Source organism: Artibeus jamaicensis, unplaced genomic scaffold (assembly GCF_021234435.1).
Source record: "Artibeus jamaicensis isolate MK-2021 breed Jamaican fruit bat unplaced genomic scaffold, CSHL_Jam_final scaffold_474, whole genome shotgun sequence".
In the NCBI taxonomy this organism is placed as follows: domain Eukaryota; kingdom Metazoa; phylum Chordata; class Mammalia; order Chiroptera; family Phyllostomidae; genus Artibeus; species Artibeus jamaicensis.
The window spans coordinates 32,119,115-32,131,800 of record NW_026522046.1 but is presented as its reverse complement, the minus strand read 5'-3'; positions in this window follow the sequence as shown (position 1 = coordinate 32,131,800).

Sequence of the window (12,686 nt, the reverse complement as noted above, 5' to 3'; positions counted from 1 at the left end):
GAAACATCCAGCTGGTAGCAGACAATTTCCCTGCTTAAGGCCAGTTACCATCCACATCATGTGTCTTACCTCTCAGCGGTTCTGCCTCTGGGCCTGTACTAAAGACAGAAGTACTTTAGGGCCTGTACTAAAGAAGAAGATTTTTCAGCCTCATGCAGGACAGTCTGGAAACATGGAGGAGTTTACACTCAGAGGGGCAAACCCTCAAATAATGAAAAATGAGTTAGTGAACAAATTTCTCAGTCTTTTGTTTTTTGGAGGGACAATTCTGAAACCCATTTTGTGCAGTTTCTTGGAGGGTCTTCTGCAGAAGTGAGCATCAGTTGTCCATAGCAGTAGTTGGCTCAATAACGTATTCTTTATTTGCTCCCTGGAATCGTATCTCAAGTAGAGTACCTTCTCCCAAATGCTTGTCTCAGGCTTGGCTTGAGAGGAAAACCAAACATAAGATACTATGCAAAAGGTTTTTAACAGTGCCCTGTGCATAATATGTATTTGATACATGATGCTTTCTTTCCCTGCACCTCTTCATAAACGTCATTCATTCTATTGACAAGGCAGTTTTCTAGTCCTCATCAAGGACTCACTCTTGGCAAAACAATGCTCTAGATACAATTGTCCAATATGGTAGCTACTAGCCACACATGGCTATTAAGGACTTGAAATTTGGCTAGTCCAAACTAAGAGCTGTTGACAGTGTAAACTATATAACAAATTTTTGTGTGTGTGTGAAAAGGAAACAAAATGTTTATTTAATGCTATTCTGGCCTAACCCCTCCACTAAAATATCAAAGTCCTTTAGGGTATACACCTACACCCACACAGCTCTCCCTTCTCCCACTGTCCCAACTCTGGGTACCGTAAATCAGGAAAAGACCACACGTCCATGTTGCAGGCCGCTGGCACCGTCAGCTGTGTCACTGTGCAGGATCTCGAGTTAATCCAAAGTACTGTGGTACCCTCTCATGGTCCACTGGCAAGAGTTCTTTGTACCCAGTTCCAGTCAAAGTCTCTCCTGCTTTCCAGGCCACGCGGCCAAAGGGGGCACCCCAAAGCCACATGGGACTCTTCTACCAAAGCTGCAGGGGTTCACGCTCCACCAAAAGCGCGTTGTCTTTCTTCTTCACCTGGCTGCAGGAACCTCCATTCAGGCAAAGCTGCGTGATTTTCCCTTTCACCTGGACAGTTATCACCTCATGTCCTTATATAACAAATTTTGAAAACTTGGGATAAAAAAAGAATGTTAAGTATCTTATTAATAATTTTCATAGTGATTAATTGAAATATTTTCAATAGCTTTTAAATAAAATGTATTAACATTAGTTATAAGACATTAATATCAATTAACATTAATTCCTTATAATTTAGAACATTATAAGACATTACAGAAAGAAACTGTAGAAGACACAAATAAATGAAGCATACAGTGTGCTCATGGATAAAAACAGTCGACATCATTAATATGTCCATTCTGCCCAAACACATCATAGATTCAAAGCAATTCTTATCAAAATACCAATGGCATTTTTCACAGAACTAAAACAAATAAATCATGCTGCTGAGGGGACAAAATGGTACAAATATTATGGTAGATCCTTGGTAGATTCTTAAGGTGGTAAACATACACCTGCCATCTGACCCAGCAATTCCACTCCAGGTTACTTGCTCAAGAGAAGTGAACACATGTCCACCAAAGGCTTATGGAGAAATATGGCTTATAGCCGCCATATGATAATAGCTTAAAACCAAAAACCACACAATTTCCCAATAACAGGGAGCAGATAAACAAATTGTAGTATATTCATATGATGGTGAGTGAACTATTGCCTACAATTACAGATGAATCACAAAAACATAATGAGTAAAAGAAGCCAAACACAAAAGAGCACATACTTGATGATTCCATTGAGAGAAAGTTCAAAACAGACAAAATGAATGGACAGTGCTAGGAGAGTAGCAGTTGCCCTAAAAGGAAGGCGTATGAGGGAATTTTCTAAGGTGATAGAAATGCTTTGTATCTTACAATGATGGGGATTACATGGATGTATTGATCTGTTATTAAATTGCACATTTGTGCATTTACCACATGTAAGTTATACCTCAAAAATATTCATAATATTGCATTTTAGACATGTAAGTATAAATTTGTGCTGCATGTACACAGTTGAGATATATGTACACTTGACAAAGTCAAAGGCACCCTTCTGGGAAAATATTCAACTGGGGAAAATGTAGCTGTAGTGTGCCTGGATTTCCTGCACGCCTGCAAAGGTCTGTCCTGCACGTGCCCTTTTATGTGTGAGCAGAGAGTCAGATTATGTGCTGGAGATTTTGGATCACTCTAGATCATGACACCTGAATGCAGTGGGAATTCCCAACCATGTGGCTATGTTCTCCACTGTGTTTGATCTGTGCTGCTGGGCAATTACTCAGAGTAACTCTATCTCTACCTGTAGTTGTAAAGAAAAAGTACAGCATGACAGAATTTTATTGATAACGTAACATGGTCAGGGAATATTTTTGTTAGCTACAAAACTAGGTGCAACCTACTCCATCTTCACAAGGGCCAGATCAATGATGGAGACCCGCTAAGCCTCCAGCCTTGTGTTAACAGTTCAAAAGAGGCTGTGTAACTGTGGGTAAATAAAGCATTAACAAAACCTTTTGTGTTTATAAACAAACTTTACAGCACTGTTTCCCTGGAAACCTGAAAAAAAGGTAGAATGAAAGAGGTACTACTAGGCAATATCTTAGGATAAAAAATGATAAATTGCATCTGGCAGGAAAGAAACTGTATATGAACTATAAATACCTGGTGGGGAATGAGAGCTTTGGACTCCCTCAGTGTGATGACTCTTAACAACCTGGCAGCTCCCCTTGCAGGGACTCTGGAATTTTTGCCTCAAACACTGTCATAAGAGATATTAGTTCCTTTTAAGCCAAGATGAAGCACATGTACGTGCCTCATCACCTTGCACCTGAACTGTCAACTTGGAAGCCAGTGCTGTGAGGACTGACGCAAGAAGTCTTGCTGAGGAGGGATGCCCAATGCTGCCCTTCTAGCAAGTTGCATTTCTTGCCCTATATCCCGCTAATCGAATCAGATGCTAAGTGGATCCCATGGAAGTTTGTGAGTCAGAATTTTTAGGAACGGTCTGGTAGGCATTGCAATAACACTATAAACTACAGGGTACCATATATGGAATAGTAGTAAAAAAAATCACGTCTTTCCTCACTGATGGAAAATTCACAGCTCTTGGGGTCATCCTCATCTCTGTCCTAGGGACAAGTCACTCTCCAATGTCACAACACAAAGTGGAGATGGCATCTGCTCCTGTGTAATAGTAGGAATATCATAAACATAAAACAATACGTGAATTACTTTGACCTCCTTAGAAGAAAGGCATAAAAATCAAAACATGCTTTGGTACAGGCATAGCTGCTAATTTTTGATAATCTATTTTTTCTTCACAGACACATATATAAATGGTTCCTCTTTTTTAAATAAGTGCACATGTATCCAAAACAAAAATTACAATCTCTCTTCTACATCTGGTTCACCCGACCTAGCCATTGTACATCATGAAACAAAAGTAAACAAAGGGAACAAATACCATTAGAGAAGTTGGTGACCACAGAGTAGACAGGAACAAAGAACAGAAATCCCAAAATCATTCTGAAGCAGAGAGAAAAAGTTCAGTGTATTTAAACTCAAAAGTACTTGACATGAACTTTAAATAGATAAAGCAAACTAAGAGTGATTCCTCAGTGGTTTCCATGGGCATATAAATGAATCTACCTGTTCTGTCTGCCAGAAATCAGTATTCTACCCTAAGTCACTACCTTTTCTTGAGTTAGCTACACACACTTTTTTCCAACATAAACTTTTTAATAAGCCTAACACTGAAAAGTAGGCCAGTGAACCTAATATTCTATGACTCACTCTAGAGAGATTAGGACTCATCCCGAGCATACATGCATTTGTAATTTGAACTCCAGTTATGAAAAAGAGCTGGACACAGTCAACTCCTCTTACTGAGTTCTAAGTATAAAGCCTACACCCTCCTATGGCAGCTCACCTTTCTGTGTACACATATTGAATGACTTGGCAAAAAAATCATTCAATATATTAATGACTAGATAGCTAGTTTTGGATGATAAAGCTGCAGAGCTTTTTTGCTTTTGTTTTGAAGACAAAAAATGCCATTATCATTTTGCAGATGAATTAGACTGAAATATTTAACAAAGTGCAATTCTATTTTCTAGGCATAGATGCAGATTTTACCAATAGCCTGTAGCAGTGCATTTAAGCTGACACAAGTTGACCAGTACATTCTAACCAAGTCAGTTCCACCCTCCTGGGTGTTTAAGAAGGACCTCTAGGTAGAAAGGGAGGAATAAGAAGCAAACTGCCACCTGATCCATGAACTCTACAAGCTTCTCCACCGATGAGTTCATATCTGACTAGACAGGAAATACATAAATGATCAAAACTACCTACATTCGTGCCACTCCTCCTGTGACAATAGAAAAAAGCCTCCCTCAGGTGGTGACTGAGAGTAGAATCCATGTGGGCCCATTGCAGAGATGGTAGGGCAGACTCTTTCTACCCCTCCTGGGCTGCTGAGAAGACTGATTCTACTAGTTATACTGAATTTGAATGCTAATAGACACTTGCTCTGTGATAACAGCGCACTGGATAGATAACTGTGATTATTCGTTGATGCCCCTATTCTCAAATCCTCGAGGATATACATGAACTGTTTCTAATTAATCTTTTCACTCTAAGTTTTGCAAATAGCCTGATATAGTAAAATAAAGAGATGAATGAGCCCTTGCCATTGTTGCTCAGTTGGTTGGAGCTTCATCCTGTTAAGAGTTCAATTCCCAGTTTGGGGTTCAATTCCTAGTTAGGGTTTGTACCTAGGTTGCGGGTTCAACCCCCCATCAGGGCGCATGTGGTAGCCAACCAACTGATGTTTCTCTCTCACATCAATGTTTCTCATTCTCTCTCTCTCTTCCCATCTCTCTGAAAAATCAATAAACATGTTTAAAAAAAGACATGAAGAAGTGGACAAATGGTTGAATGAGTAGCAGTAGAATGGCCAATTAGTCTCAGGAGCTACTAAATATTCTGCTATTCTATCAGAATGTTTTCAGCTATAATCAACAAGTAACAGAATAATAGACCAAAAAATGGATTACATAAAGTTGACACTTACTGTCTCATTTAAAAAGGAAGTGATTCCAGGTAGGTATGGTGATTCAATTATGTCACACTGGCCCAAGTTCTTCCACCTTTGCACACTTCCGACCTCAATATGTTAGTGATGCCTGCCTTCACAGGCACCATTTGGCTGCTAAAGTTTCAGCATCACTTCGTTACAAGAATAAAGAATAACCACAGCGGATAGAAAAAGGGTTAGCAGGAAAAAAAAGTTCTCCATGGGTTCTCCATTCTATCACACCTCTGCTTACCTCTCACTGGCCTGTCCAGAATTTCCACAATTGGCATAGAACACAGTTCTCTATGGCTAGAGAACAGATATATCCTTCCTTCCCTATCCTACCGAAGGAACAAAATGAGGATTCTTTCACACGGAAGAGAAAGAAATGCTGTAACTTGCAGTTATTTGCTAACAGCAGGCTTATAGCAAATCCTAAAAAAAGCAGCACACTCTCAAATCATGCATTCATTCAACAAATATTCAGTGAGCAACTACTATGTGGAAGGCACTATTCTCCATCCCTAAGATAGATCAGAGAACAAAATATAACTTTCAATCCTCGTGGAATTTACATTTGAGAGGAAGAAGACAGACAAGTAAACTGTAACGATAAACAATAAAAATATATATCATATACACATATTCCATATAAATAAAAGTAAGTGGGTTTTGTGTGTGTGTGTTTTAAAGATCAGGGTAAGGAGAGACAGGGTGGAAGCTTTAAAAAGGATGACCAGAGAAGGCCTCCTCGGGAAGTGACAGTGATGTGAAGGTAAGAAAGCCAAAGGTCAGTGAGGCCTCCCGGCTGGAAAAACTGACTAACCCTTGGATACCCAATGGTCAGACCGTTGCCTTCCCAGCCCAGCCTCATGATTCAAATGGCCTCAAGACAGCGGCCGTTAAAATGAAAGAACACATCCGAAGAGGAGCAAGAAAGCAAAAACTGAAATACAGTGTTGGATACATCCAGAACATTTTGGGGTGTGCTTACAAACACATTAGAAGCAAGTGAACTAGGAGCTTACTAAGAATAAGGAAATTGTGTTGTTTAAAAAAAGTCTATGAACCTAAGAACCAAAGAGCCATGTGACTTATTGAGCCTCAAACTATAAGCCAACAATGAGCTACAAAATATATGCAGCCTCTAAATGGAACATATTTGCAAAATCATTTTAGATGTGGACAAAAAGATTAATAGACAAGGAAGGTTCTTCCACAGAGCAGAGCATGGGGCCGCCAAAAACATTGGAGCAGAAACTGGGTCCAATAGAGAAACTTTGTCCCCTGCCAGAGCAAAGGACGTTGAGACCCCTGCCCAGCTGGTCTCCATCAGTGCTGTGGAACAGTGACTGCTGTGTTTCCCATTCTTCTCTTTTCTGAATAAGGGTTTTAATCATTTGATACACACTGATCCACCCTGATCCACATCTGGACCTTAGTGAAAGGACTGAACATCAGCCAGGAATCACGGGATATGGAGCTAGACACCATAATTGGATGGAACTTTTGATTTGCCTCCCCCGAACAAAGGGGTGTGTCCTGTGTCTTGGTTGGGGGAAAAGTAAGTATGAGAAAGATACACACAGAAACTAGGCAGCCAGAATTGCAGGCTGCAGGAGAAACAACAGGAAACCCACCACCACTAATCCACCCCTTATTCCTGGGCACATAACTAGGTTACATTTCCCAATCTCCCTTGCAGATCAGTATAACCACCTGGCTAAATTCTCAGCAATGATATATAAATGCATGTGGTATATGCCTGCTTCTTACTTCTATACCGTTCCACTGTACGGTGGCTGAAACCTAATGTGGTAGTAAAAATTTTAAAAAGCCTTGACTGTTCTCCTGATGACAAGGATCTAGGGGATGAAAAAATTACTAGATGGAAGAATCCAGGGTCCCTGCATCACCATGGGGAAGAGATACTACCAACCTGGAATACCCTTGACAATTATATGAGGAAGAAATAACCTTGTTCATTAAGTGAGTGGTTTACCTGAGTCTATTTTTACAACAATTTAGTCTACTCGAACACAAAATTTTAACTCCCTGGCTAATGCAGAAATTATCTTCTATGTATTTTTAAATGGCAAAAAAAGAATATAATGCATTTTAGAAAGGTTTTGTCTTCATTTGGGCTGCTATTACAGAATACCATAGACTGGGTGACTTATAAACAACATAAATTTATGGCTCACGGCTCTGGAGGCTGAAAGTCTAAGATTACGATGCTGGCAGATTCAGTATCTCATGGGAACCCACTCCCTGGTTCAAGACAGTCATCTTTTCACTACTTCCTCATGCCGCAGAAAGGGAGGGCAACTCTTTGGAGTTACTCTTAGAAGGGCATTAAATCCATCATGAGGGCTTCACCCTCAAGACAAAATCACCTTCCAAAGGCCCAACACTAAGGGTAGGATTTCAACATATGAATGGCGGTGGAATTAGGGGGGCCAAGGTGGTGAACATTCTTCTATTGCAGCTTTCTTCTAAAATAGCTAAAATTTTCAAAGTGTTGAAACCATTATTTAAAAAATTTATGGAACCCTTCATATCCTACAGATTATAGATTAATGAATCATTATTATAGTGAACATTTTAGATTTAACAGATTAAAAAAACAAGATAGAAAAATATTATTTGTCAATGTGGAACTTACATATCTTTACAGTGCTACAGTAATTAAATGCAAATATACTTCAGTGCCATCAAAAACTCTTTTCCAAAAGCAATTACTTACTGCCTGTCTTTTGTACTAGGTGGTAAACTTCTCAAGAGTATGGACTGTTTTGCTCTTTATTGTATAATTCCTGGCACAGTATCTCACATATAATAAGCATTTAATAAAAAGGTGTTGAATGAATGAATTTAAAAGTGTTAAAATTTTTAATTAGTTTCAAAATTCAAAAAAAAATGTGTTATATTTTTTTCAGTTTTCCTTGATGCTCTTGTTTCCCAACAACAAATCTTTCTAAATTAAAGAAAGTTCTGAAAATTTACAATTTAAAATTCTGAAACTTTACATTTTATTTCTTACTCAATGGGTGTGCCAATAGTTAACTCAGACAAACTCCTAGATCTCCATTTCTAGCTTGAGTATTCCACACATAGTTATCTGATATTCATTCGATGAAATGCAAAACTAAACCTCTGGTAAAAGATTATGAAACCAACTATTTTGTAACTTCCGACATCAATACTAAACTTCCCTTTTATCTGCTTGAATTGAACAGTGGGAACTGCGCACATTACTAAAGACTGGATCTGGCCCACAGTGAAAAAAATCAATAGCTTGGTAGTTAACGCCCAATCTCCTCCCAATGACGCCAACAGCAGTGAATTTAAACACAGGCTGGAAAGGGGTTCGGTGTGCCCCGCTTTCACAACAGCACAATGGATCAATAGACAGCTTCCCTATAATGCGAGCATTGTCCTGAAACTAGAGGTGGTAAATCCCTTTAACGCAAATATTTGTATCCCAAACTTTCAAAGGGATGTTTGTCCAAGCTTAAAAGGAGGCATAATTTTAAGACATTGTCTAAGAAGTGTAGGATTTCAAGAGAGCAGCACAAGACTGTTTAGACTCCTGTAAGGATTAAGGATTAGACTTTTAGAAGGTGGATTCACAAAACTGAGGTAAGCCTGTTACACTGTTGGATTTCACCTCAAGGTAAAAAAGAATTCTAAAACAAATAGTTAATTTTTCCTTTCTTGCTTACTAAAAATAGTTTTGATAAATTAAAATTTTTAGCTTCTGTCATAGTATATAGGCTTAAGTGATTAATGCATGTGGAAAGCTATATTATTCCAAGAACTGGAATGCAAGACTCCAGGAGGTTGACAAGCAATTCAACCTTTGTTCCCCGTTGAGTCTGCAAGAAATGGAGATGGCATTTGAACCACTGTGTTCCAGGAAGGATGCAGATAACGAGCTGTTGATCAACAGATAAAGAAGTACAGTCATATACCTCGGTACTCGTCAGCTTCAGAACTCATCAAACCCTGTTACCACATTCTGACGAGAAAAAAAAGTCTCAGCACTCCTCACTTGCTCAAGAGTCAGTCGCACTTCCTAGAACTTATATGAGTCACAATGCCACCTTCAAGAGAAAATGCTTCATTGTTCAGTCTTGTCAGTTTTGACACTTGCCACGAGTTCCAGATGAACTGACGATGACAACTGAGGTAACACTGTACTGGGGAAAATGCAGCCCGGCTGCAGCTCTTATCTGATTAACCTTTTTTTCCAAACCCCTTACCTATGCTTTCTTCTCCTTATAAAAAGGTCAGCTTGAGATGAGAAGCTAGCAGGGTTTTGGAGGTTGAGTAACTCACCATCTTCTCACATCACCAGCATCTGAACAAAGCAGCCATAAGAAATTCAATCTTTGTCTCTACTTTCTGGTTCTGGTAGTGACAGGCAACATGATGACTTTTCCAGTTTCAGTTTTAATATGTATTTAACCTCAAATAAATTCTTTAAAGACAGTATTAAGCCTCAGACCGAAAATTTAGTCTTCACCGCTTACTAACCAATTTTCATTTGTATTATTAATTTATTCACTCGCACATTCTTTCAAGAATTTATTGAGCACTGTACAGAGATTGCTTGCTGCCTGTTCCAACTCCACACTCCCTCTTTGAAAAGGCTCGACTTTCAGCTGGACACATGAATTTTGGCATGAGAACCTGATCCCAAGTTTCCCTTTCAGCGAGACTCTTACCACCATGGGGTGGAGAGGTGGACACCAGAAATGCTATGTGGAAGCTCCTGAGAAATATCCTTAAAAAGCAGTTGATCTGTATACTTTGCCCAGTGTTCTCACTCTCCTCCACCCTGCTGTTCAGAATGTGGTTCTGATGAAAGGGCCTATTTCTTGCACACAAAGATAAGATCCACATCCCCTGGATGACAAAGCAGAAGCAGCAAGCAGGCCTGAGGACTCCGTGGATCAGAGCCGCCATGCCCACCCTAGACCGCCTACCTCCAGACTTTAATGCAAGAGAAAAAAACAAGGTCCTCTCTTTTAAAGTCACCGTTACTTGGGGCTTTTATATTACTTGCAGTGAATCTTAATCCTAACTGATATGACCACAGTTTGGAAGATTAGACATGTTAAAATAAATACAAGCTGAGTAAGGCAAAATTCCTGCCCATGACCAGGTTAAAATTTAGCAATGCATACTGAAGTATAAAGAGCACCAGAGTGCGTAATGACTTTTTGTCTGTTATGTTTTCAAACCAACTCCCTTCTTCTGGTAAAAACCACCACTTTCCTTTGGAAAAATTCTTCTCTCATATCGTGAGATCACGCTGTAATCCCTGTAGCCCCCACTCCCGAGCCATCTCCAGTTATGTGGGCATGAGGGGGAAGGTGAAATGTATTGTAATACAAGCCTAGCCAATTTAAGTACTAGCCACTGTAACTGATTCAGAAAGAGCGCATGTATTAAACGTGGCTATTCATTGTAGAATCCAGCCGTACTAACAGATGAATCCAGCCACTGCAGGATGCATAACAAAACAACACACAACTCAGTGCTCACGACAGCAAACTTGTAACACGGCCTATAGGTCAACTAGGCCTGCTCAGCTTTAAGGCTGCAGATTAGACCCAGGTCTGCTCCACAGGTCTCCCATCCTGCTCAGACCAGTAACTACCTGATTGAAGTTCTCATGGCATAGGGCAGAGAGGCACAAGAAGCCACACCGAACCATATAAACACATTTAAGGTTAGCTCATGTCATGTCCATTAATATTTTAATGTGCGTTACCAAACAGCAAGTGAGGGCACACTGCCTGCCGCCACCCTAGAGGCAAAAACCTAGAGGCAATGATTTGGTGATAAAAGGAGGGAGTCTTTATTCAAAAGCTACACAGTTTTGGAATAACAGCTTCTCACATGCTTTAATCACTTAAGCTTATCAATTAAGGCTAAAATCTTTAACTCTGAAATTCCCCTATTATTCCCCCTGTTAGTTTTCAATTATCTTATTTCTATAGGATTAGTTTACAAACTAAAACAACATAAGATATAAAATCTACACAATTTTGGAAGAATGGCAGGCTTCTGCCTCAAAGCCCATCCCCACCTGAACACCCAAAGAAGAACAACCCTGCCACATTCTGCCAGGCCAGCCTGATCATAGGCAACTGTATGGATGGGCATTATGCTAAGTGAAATAAGCCAGTCAGAGAAAGACAAATACTACATTATTTCACTTACATGTGGGATCTAATGAACAAACTGAACTAACTAGCAAAACAGAGAGACTCCAATGGAGAGCAGATGACAGTGAGTGGAGGGGGAAATTAGGGGGTGGAGGGACGGAGCAAAAAGGAAAAAGAACTCATGGACATGGTCAACAGTGTGGTGACTGCTGCAGGTTGGGGGGTATAAAAGGACTAACTAGTAATGAAAAAATACAATAAAGATTAAATTTTAAAAAGATACCATCCTTTGGGAAATGTACACAGCTGCAACACAATCATCCAGGCATCCTCAAGAATGAGATAACACATGAAGAAAAGCTAAGACAGTGGAGGGAGAGATAGATGGATACACATACTAAGCATACTGAATTCTTTACTTTAAAATAGGACCATGCCAGAAAAATGACCAGAAATAACAGTAGCATAAACAGGAGTTGTGCGGATTCAGGAAAGTAAAATGAGATATTTTTTGTAGCACTCATGTGAATGATGAGTAAAGATTATTTTCACCCTAGCAGACATAAGTATGATTTTCAGGAAAGAAGATTATGTAAACTCTCTAGCAGTCGCTGCTGGTTAATTCACCCAATCTCTTTCCCTTGCATTCTGTCACAGAGGCTAAAAAATCTAAATACTCACTCTCCTAGTATTCACTGTTGTCATACAAATTCTGGTGATCCCATATAAGCAGAAATCTGCTGGAGCCTCTCAGGAAAGCTTTTCCTTTCTTATGAAAATCAAAGAGACAGCGTCCTCTCCCACTTCTCCCTACCTCTGCTACCTCTGTATTCTTGCCTGGAAGAAAATATGTTGCCTAATTACAAGGCAGCCATTCTCGACTCTTGGAGAAAGACCAGAATAGTTACAGAGAGGGAAAGTCTTCTTGATAACAATGAGCCACTGAACCACTGCAAGCAGTTGGTTCTTCTGACCTGTTCAGTGAAACAAATAAAACCTTACTTATTTTGGATACTGTTACCAGATTTTCTGTTATTTGCATCTGAAAGGATTCCTAGCTGATTTAAGCCTAAATCAAGGTACTATGTGGTCAGGAATCAATAATATACCTAATCTTTGTATATCACTTAACAGTTTATAACACATTTTTCACATTTTACTAAGTTACTAGATTAGAAAGGATTGCAGTTAAAGGTAAAACCCTTGACTATCCAAATAAATAAAGTTTTATCAAATGACAGCCAACTGCAAAGTCCATTGTAACTGTCTGCATGCTGAAGAG